A 10,027-nucleotide genomic window follows, 5' to 3' on the forward strand; every position below is an offset into this window, starting at 1 on the left:
GACGATGTCGGCAGCAGAAGATCGAGAGAGTAGAAGGGACTTCTTGAGTTTGTCTGTTTCTCCAATAAAACACCCTCCATACGCACTCTCCATTAAAACACCCTTCGCTTCCCAACAGGTGAAAAGGTACGATGTTTGAGTAGAAATACCAATGGGGAGAAAAGACCCAAGAAGCCCCTTCCCCTCCCTTGCTGTCCCTGGCTGTATTTTGGGCAAGAAAAAAACTGCAGGGGGAAAGATTGACATGCGACTGAGTATTCCAAGTACTTTCTTCCTCCCCCCCTTAGAATCAGCAATGGCTGAACAACCCTTGGTCCAGCGCAGGATCAGTGGAGTATCTATCAGCATTTCTACCCAGCATTGCTTTGGGGGGTGGGACACCCTCATCGCTTTTCAGAGACTTCTCTTGGCTTGCAGTGTTGATGCAGTCACACAAATGGGGAATCGACACAGACGTTCACCTGCACAGGGCTCATCCCGGAGCAGAGCGCGCCTTGGAAAGTCATTCTGCCCCAAACAAGAACAGTCAAGAATTTTTTAAAAAAGGTTCTAGATCTGGATGCACAACCAGGGGCAGCCCACCCACGGGGCAGCCCTAGGTGACTGATTGCCTCGGGTGCCACAGGGCAGGGAGAGCCAGAGGCAGCGTGCCCAGCTCCACTGCTTAGAACTGCAAAGTTAAGTCTACCTTTCGGGGCTCCTGGTCTGCTTGAATACTGACAGTCTGTGCCCAGAGCTTCCAAATTGGAGCGGGGGGGGGGGGGCTGCCTCATGGGTTGACTTTTTTGCTTTGTACTCCACCCCCCCCCCCAATACTAATTCTAGCCATAGTGACACAAGCAGGTTTTGGCTTTCCTTCAGCATCTCCAGACGGTTGCAGAACTGATCCTGGGGGAGGAGAGACACAAAACTGAGATTGGTTCCTTTTGTAGAAGTTTATTATAAAACATATGAGAAGAAAACTATCATCAAAGGACAAACGAGATACAACTGCCCTACGTCCGTAACGGGATCTTCAAGGACCCCCCCCCTTGGGCAGTGAATCCTCTTGGGCTGGCCACGCAGCTCCATCTCAGTAATGGGAGGGCCAAGGAGGTGGCCACTGTCCATAAAGGATAGGCCACTGCTTAAGGGGAAGGAAATGGGATTGTCCTGCCCATGTTCCTCAGCAAGGGTGGCCTGCAAGTGAAAGCCTGGAACGCCAATACTGAGAGGGCAAAGGGTGGGACAGGATAAAAGCTGGAACTGCCCGGAACGGGCATTAAACAAAGAATACCATAGCAAAAAACAGTGGCATGCCTTGCAGGGGCTCCAGAACAATATTTTAGAGATGAAAATGTGGAAAGAGCATGCATTTATTAACCCTTTCTGAGCCAAAATGCCTCTGGAACACCACAGAACGGCCCGGAATGGGCATTTAATAAATACAGGTTGAGTATCCCTTATGCGGACATCCTATATCCAGACTGATCCAAAAACTGGACCTACTGAGCCAGCATGCAGGCATTACTCACAGGCCCTCAGCAGTGCCACTGATGGTTAAATGTACACAATATTATTTAAAATATTGTTTAAAATTACATTCAGGCTATGTGTATAAAGTATGTAGAAAACATAAATGAATTCCGTGTTTAGACTTGGGTCCCATCACCAAGTTATCTCAGTACGTATTTGCAAAAATTCAAAAATATTCCCAAGTCCGGAAAGATCCACAATACGGGCCCCTTCTGGTCCCAAGCAGTCCAAATAAGGGATACTTGACCAGTAATAGTACCGCAAAAAAACAAACAAAAAACCCCCAGTGAATGATGTGGGCAGGTGGAGTTTTCAGGTGTGCACCATCCTCTATATGACAGCCCTTCAACCATCTTCAAGTACTTCAACGGGTGTCGTAGAGAGGATGGTGCCGAGTTGTTTTCTGTTGCCCCAGAAGGTCAGGCCAGGACCAACGGGTTGAAATTAAATCAAAAGGATTTCTATCTAGACATTAGGAAGAAATTTCTAACAGTTACAGTGGTTCCACAGCGGAACAGGCTTCCTCGGGAGGTGGTAAGCGCTCCTTCCCTGGAGGTTTTTTAAGCAGAGACTAGATGGCCATCTGTCAGCAATGCTGATTCTGTGACCTTAGGCAGATGATGAGAGGGAGGGCATCTTGGTCATCTTCTGGGCATGGAGTAGGGGTCAGTGGGGGTGTGTGGTGGAGGTCGTTGTGAAATTCCTGCACTGTGCAGGGGGTTGGACTAGATGACCTTGGTGGTTCCTTCCAACTCTATGATTCTATTATATGATTCTATTTTGCATGATGAGTTCAACCACTTCTGTGATGCAGGAGGTCATGAACCTGAGAACACATTCCTGGAAGAAAGCCCCACTGCATAAAATGGGACTTCTGAGTAGATCTGCTTAGCATTTCTCCCAGAGATGTCCGCACACAGTAATCGGCCCTCACTTGGTGCTGTTGGGAAGTGTTTTTATTTCCTGCTTCCCCACTGCATTATGGTGCATTTGGGCACCTCCTGGGGTTCCCCCTGCTTTTCTCTAATTTTCCCCAAACCTGCTTTGCTGGAAATTTGTGGAAAAGATCTTAGCAAACCCTGGAGGGCTGTCGTGTGAGTAGGAAAGCTTGGATTTTGCCAGCTCCAGCCCACACAACAGCCATCTTGCCTTCCCCTGTCCCCGGCAGCAGTAGTTCCCTCCCTCTGGCACCACGGGTTTATCAGCCAATGAACATCATTATATCACTTTTATGTTTTTACACTGTGTCTTGCAGGTTCTCTGAATTTCCAGCTTTCATCTCTAGTCCTTTTCATTGCAGATATAAGGGGAAACATATTAGCCACAAAGGTAGCTAGACACGGGTTGAAAAAAAAATAACGCTGGGAATTTGCAGAACCAGAAGGACACACTGTTATGTTATAATCATACAGTCAACCTTTTTGAAATAAGGAAAGATGCATGTTCTGGGGGCATTTTGGCCCGGAAAGGGTTAGTAAATGTGCGCTCTTTCTGAGTTTTGATCTCTAAAATATTGTTCTGGAGCGTCTTGAAGGCACGCCACTGTTTTTTTGTGGTACTATTATTTGTTTAATGCTCGTTCGCGCTGGCCTGGCTTTTACCCTGTCCGGCAAAGGAAGGTCTCCCGGTGGGGTGGGGTGAGGAAGAGGAGGCAGCCAGGCCCGCCCCTCCGCCACGAAGAAAATCCTCTCCTCAAGCCCCTTTTTTTCGTCCGTTTATTACTAGCCGCTGCTCTGCAAGCCAACTTGTGTGTGTGTGTGTGTGTGTGGGGGGGAAATAATATTATATGGTATATTTATATTTGATATCAACAGTAACAAGCCAGCAGGCGGCAACGACCACAAGCTTGACAGAGCTTTGGGCCAAAGGGAAATCTTGAGCCACGCAGAAGGATGCTAGGAGGTCTCCTCCCACCCATTTCTCACTTACCCTCTTTTCCTGGAAAGCCTCCTCCAGAGGGATCACCTGGTGATCTCGGTGCTCCTCGGATGTGCTGCAGACCCCGCAGAGGGGGGCGACGTCCTCCTTGCAGAAAAACCTCAGGGGCTCCTGGGGCTCCTCGCAGACCCCCGACCTTCGCTTCTGCCCCCTTCGCTTCTCCTCGCAGAGCTCCTGGACGGGACCCCCGGCCGCCATGGCTGCCTGGAGGAAGGGAAGGGAGAGCCGGAGAGAGTCGGTTTCGTTTTCACGCTGTCCAAAGCAGCGACAGGGTGTTCCCCTTCCTGGAAATGACTCTCAAAAATGGAGCTATGCCGAGTTGCAAAACAAAAAAAACACACACACACACAGAAACAGGAAAAAAGAAAAGACAAGACCGAAAAGAAAAGACACCCCTGGAGAAAGGGGCCTGGGACGGAAGGCAAAGTTTGGGCTGGACGTGTCTCCTTTGGCCTCATATTTGCAAGCGCCCAGTGGAAGGGAGACCCTTCCCCTGTGCATCCCAGGGGTTTTCAGATGGGATGTTCCCGGCACCGGAGCGAGATGTTCTGGTCAATCCCCCTGAAGGTCACATTCCCCAAGCCTCTCTCTCTCTCTCTCTCTTGGCATCAGCTTCTCCAGGCAGGCAAACCCTAGCCTTAAGCCATGAACCTGCCCCCTGAGAGCTGTGACAGCAAGGTAGACTTCCCCTGACTATGGAAGATCCACTGATTTAGCAATTGGTAATAATCTCTTTTCCTTTCTGTAAAATGTATTAGGGCAACCAGGGAATAGCTTGTTGCTGGGCAGAATCTCCCTGTGTGTCTGTGAGCTAGTAACTGGGGCAAGAGTCATGGAGGGTTACAGTAAACCATAACAAGAACTGGGTGAAACTATTACTCCACTGCCGCCTCGATGTCTGGAGTGTTATCAGCCTACCCTGAATGTTGATGGGTTGTCATATCTTGAATTTGGATAAATATCCCTTCCTCAGTATGATCGGGGCTCAGAGATTTTTACTCGGTAGAGTGCTCTGGGTCGCAGCTGCCAGAATAAACTGTTTTCTTGAATGACGATCTGCAGGTCTCTCTCTCCCCCCACGAACCCCCGTTTTGCCGTATCAGAGCCAAGAGCTTCGTGCACTGAGCTCACACCCATCACTTCTGCCCAGCGGGTAGATGATCCTACACGTGGCACGCCCAGCAAAAACCTGGATAGCTGAGGCTCCATCCCCAGGGGTCAGACAATAACAGACAGCTGACTCACCCCACTCAAGCAGAACCACGTGCTTCTAATACACTCCCCAAAAGCGAGGTAGCAGCCTCTCCCAATGTCTCCCACCGCAGAAACTTGGTGCGGGAACGGCTGCAAGAGCGCGGCTTGGCCCCGAGCGACACAGTCTTGTCCTACCTTCCTGTTGTATCATATTTAGAATTTTTTGAAAAAAGACCTTTGACAAAGTCTACTAAGCAAAGACTGCTAAGCAAACTTCATAGTCATGGGATAAGAGGACAAGTCCTCTTATAGATTGAGAGCTGGCTGAAAAATAGGAAGCAGCGAGTAGGAATGAATGGTCAGTTCTCCCAAAGGAGGGATGTGAGCAGTGGGGTGCCTCAGGGGTCTGTGTTGGGACTGGTGCTTTTCAACCTGTTCATCCGTGACCTGGAGTTGGGGGTGAACAGCGAGGTGGCCGAATCTGCAGATGACACTAAATTGTTTCGGGTGCTTAAAATCAGACTGCGAAGAGCTCAAAAAGGATCTGTACAAACTGGAAAAATGGGCATTAAAATGGCAAATAACATTCAATGTGAGCAAGTGTAAAGTGATGCATATTGCGGCAAAAAATCCCAACTTCACATATGCACTGATGGGATCTGAGCTGGCAGCAGGAGACCTAGAAAGGGATCTTGGGGTTGTAAGGGTTCGCACAATGATGATGTCAACCCAGTGTGCAGCTGCTGTGAAAAAGGCAAATTCCATGCTGGCCATAATTAGACAAGGAATAGAGAATAAAACTGCTGATATCATATTGCCCTTGTACAAATCTATAGTGAGACCACACTTGGAATACAGTACAGCTCTGGTCACACCTAAAAACGGATATTGCAGAGCTTGAGAAGATGTAGCAAAGAGCAACCAAAATGATCAGGAAATTAGAGCAACTGCCCTATGAGGAGCAGTTGAAACGCTTAGGGCTGTTTAGCTTGGAAAGAAGGTGGTTAAGGGGAGACATGATAGAGGCCTATAAAGTATGCATGGTATGGAGAGGTGGACAGGGAGAAGCTTTTCTCCCTCTCTCATAATACTAGAAGGCGGGGTCATCTGCTGAAGCTGGTGAGGGAGAGATTCAAAACAGATAAAAGGAAGTATTTTTTCACACAACACATAGTTAAACTGTGGAACTCCCTGCCCCAGGATGTGGTGATGGCTGCCAACTTGGAATGATTTCAGAGGGGAGTGGACATGTTCATAGAGGAGAGGGGTATTCATGGCTACTAGTCAAAATGGATACTAGTCATGATACATAGCTATTTTCGCCAGGATGAGAGGAGCATGCTTATTATGTTAGGTGCTTTGGAACACAGGCAGGATAATGCTACTGCAGTTGTATTGTTTGTGGGCTTCCTAGAGGCCCCTGGTTGGCCACCGTGTGAACAGACTGCTGGACTTGATGGACCTCTGTCTGATCCAGCATGGCCATTCTTGTGTTCTTATGTGTCATTTAAGTGCAGAGTATTTTGAATTGCTACATCTTAATGAGTGGGTTGTACCTAGATGATGCAATCTGTATAGGTTTACCACTAATTATTAGGGTTGCCAACTGTCAGGTAGTAGCAGGAGATCTCCTGCTAATTCAACTGATCTCCAGCCGACAGAGATCAGATCACCTGGAGAAAAATGGCCGCTTTGGCAATTGGACTCTATGGCATTGAAGTCCCTCCCCAAACCCCGCCCTCCTCAGGCTCCGCCCCCAAAATCTCCCGCTGGTGGCGAAGAGGGACCTGGCAACCCTACTAATTATACCAACACATGCCTAGTATTGGGGTGGGGAGGTGAAGGGAAGTTGGGAAGGAGAGGTGGAATATGGCAGGAGAGGATGCTTGTGGGAGCAGCAGAAGGCATAATAGGGGATTAGGAGAACACTTGATTGTACTGTAATTTTGAAAATATAAATTAAGAAGGAGTTTGCATTGTTAATTAAAAGTTAGTTGTATTTCAGCTGTCTGAAGATCATTTGTTGAAACCTCCCTAAATTTCTGGGGAGCCCCTCCCTAAATCCCCGTGGTCCTGCCTCCATAGATAGTGGGAAAGGAAGCCTCTCCCTGTGATGTCACTGGCCCCTCCCTATGATGTCATAGCAATGTTTTTGGCCAAGCCCCTGGTCACCGGATCCCTGAAATAGTCCAGGCAGACGGAGCAAGAGGCTTCCTCGCAGAGCTCTTTCATAGGGCCCTCTGCCGCCATGGCTGTCTAGAGGAAGCAGGGAGAGGGCAGAACAAAGTTAGGCCTTTGAGGCATGGCTCTTTCCCTCGCGGTCACCCCCAGGGCTGCTTCAGGGCTTGGTTTTGGTGAGGTATGCATTTTTTGACCGTCAGAGGTTGGCCTCGCTCTCCCCCTGCGCTTTCTGGATGGATGCCGGCTAAACAGCATGCAGAAAATGCGGGCAAAATGCGCGGGGGGAGCGAGGTGTTCTCCGACGATCGAAAAATGGATACATTTATGCCCGGGAGGTTTTGCCTTGGATTTGCCGCTCACTCGATGCACATTCTTTCCCATCCAAATTCTCAAAACTCAGCATGGGGGCTTACTTTTGAGTTTTGAGAATTCAGATGGGGAAAATGTGCATCAACAGAGCGCCAAATCCAAGGCAAAACATCCCGTACATAAATCAAAACCAAGCCCCGAAGCAATCAGGGTTTCCGCAAGGGAAAAACCCTGCATAATAAGACCCTAGTATCGTTTTCCCGCTTTTCAAAAGCAGCGACGGGGCGTTTCCTTCTTGCAAAGGACTCATTGCTGCTTTGCAACGGCCTGGTGATAGACAGCTGCCAAAAAATAGTCACTAGGGAAAAGGCTGATAATGATAGGACATTTTGGAGGGCATTCGTTCCTGTGTGTGTGTAAAGTGCTGTCAAGTTGCAGCCGACTTACGGTGACCCCTTTTTGGGGGGGTTTCGTGGCAAGAGACTAACGGCGGTGGTTTGCCAGTGCCTTCGTTCCTAGGGTCGCCATAGTTCAGAAGCCACTGGACGGCGCTTAACACACACGAGAGAGAGAGAGAAAAGGGCCAGCATGGAAAGGCAGAACTTGGGCTGGAAACGGCTCCTTTGCACTCCTTTGGTTGGCATTGGCAAGTGCCTCGGAGGGAAGAGAGACGTTTCCCTTTGCACCCTAAAGGGGTGACTGACTCCACACACACACACCAAAGGATGGCCCGACCATTTGGATGCGATTTCACCGCCTTGGCCCTTGCCTTGCCCCCTGAGCCCTTCCCACGACAGCAACACATGCGTGTTCCCTGCAAAGCCAGATCTGGATGCAGATTCCAGATCCGCAAGAGAGCGCAGAATGGACTGCACCACTCCAGGCAGTAAGGGGGGGGGTCACATTTCCTGAAGCTCCCATGTGTAAAGGAAAAGTCCACGCAGACAGAAAAGCAGCACAGCAAAGAAAGAGCAGAGGAAGATCACCTTTCTCCCTGAAGTGCTAGTTTTCTACTGGGAGAGAGAGTGTGTGTATGCATGTGATACAGCCGCAGTGTTTTCAGTTGTATGTACACAATCTAAGGATTTAACCAGGCAGGTATCAAAGCTTGTGACCTTGGAGGAAGAGGAGCCATGCAAAGCATATTGAACTTGGAGGGGGTCAGTAGATGTGGACGTTGTCAGTGAACGTAAATGATGGGGGGATTTTGTGCTGGCATTAATATGGTCATTACTTTTCACTATTCTGGCTTATTTTTTCTTAATTTACATCAAGTTGCAGCCAACTTATGGCAACCCTTGGGGTCTTCAAGGCAAGAGACAAACAGGGGATTTACCATCACCTACCTCTGCATAGCAACTCTGACCTTCCTTGGAGGTCTCCCATCTAACTGCAAACTGGGGCCAATCCTGTTTATTTTCCAGGATCTGGCCAGATTGGGCTAGCCTGGGCCATCCATCAGCGGGCTTTTAAAAAAGGTCAGCAACAACTAGATAAAAATAGTTTCATTAAAATATGTATACCCCCTAGTTCCCAGATTTCATTTTTAAACAGTTTCCCTTATAACTCCACAATGAAAAGCTCTAGAGAGTTAGTTTTTAAAAATCTGTGAACTAATCATTGCCATAATGTGTGTGTATGTAAAGTGCCGTCAAGTCGCAGCTGACTTATGGCAACCCAGTAGGGTTTTCAAGGCAACAGACTACCAGAGGTGGTTTGCCATTGCCTTCCTCTGCATAGCGACCCTGGTATTCCTTGGTGGTCTCCCATTGAAGCCAGGGTCAACCCTGCCTAACCTCTGAGATCTGACAAGATTGGGCTAGCCTGGGGCATCTAGGTCAGGGCCATTGCAATAATGTGCGGGTGTGTAAAGTGCCGTCAAGTCGCAGCCGACTTACGGCGACCCCTTTTTGGGGTTTTCATGGCAAGAGACTAACAGAGGTGGTTTGCCAGTGCCTTCCTCTGCATAGCAACCCTGGTCTTTCTTGGTGGTCTCCCATCCAAATACTAACCAGGGCCGACCCTGCTTAGCTTCTGAGGTCTGACGAGTTCAGGCTAGCCTGGGCCATCCAGGTCAGGGCATTGCCATAATAGAGCATTGTAATGGTGTGTCACCATTTTTTTAATTATTATTATGGCTGGACTCATCAAAAGCTGGAAATGGCCTGTTCTTCTCTGGACCTTTGAGGCGGCCTCTAACTCCATGTTGAGAAACCAACCAAACAAACCCACAGAACCAAATTTTGCCTGCTGGAATGGAAAAGTATTTGTTATATGATTTCGGCTACAGTTCACAAAAAGGATGATTGCACTTTCTCTTGCTACATCAAATATTGCTGTAAGTCTTTTGACAGGAGGCGGAACTGCTCCTTCGCTGTTCAAAATGCCATAAATATCATAAGTGCGACAGACCTCTAGTCAACAGTAAAAGTGATGGTGCCTTTGTGGGCATTTCCAGCTCCTGTCCCTTCCCTGAAGCTGTTGGGAACAGGTGGGACCCACCATTTCCCCCCTCACCACTGTGTGAATCAGGCAGAAGAGATGGCGACACACTAGATTAGACTGACAGGTGGCTGTCCAGTGACCAGCAAGTCAGGGGAGGGGGGGATGATGGGATCCCCCTGGCAAGTCTCATGGCTCCCATTTATCAACAGATTTTCCTGAAGTGCAGATAACACATTAGTATGATTATAAAAAACAGAGAGCCAGTGTGGTGAGAAAAGTTTTGTATTGAACATTAATCTATATTGAATATATTAGTCTATAGACAATATTGATTTGGGTTAAGAAAAACCAATTTTATTAATATGTAGCTTATTAACCTATAACTTAGAAGCAATATGAAGACCTGACTTTTAGCTGACATCAGCTCTAATTAGGCTCTTGACCC

Source organism: Euleptes europaea, chromosome 1 (genome assembly GCF_029931775.1).
Source record: "Euleptes europaea isolate rEulEur1 chromosome 1, rEulEur1.hap1, whole genome shotgun sequence".
In the NCBI taxonomy this organism is placed as follows: Eukaryota; Metazoa; Chordata; class Lepidosauria; order Squamata; family Sphaerodactylidae; genus Euleptes; species Euleptes europaea.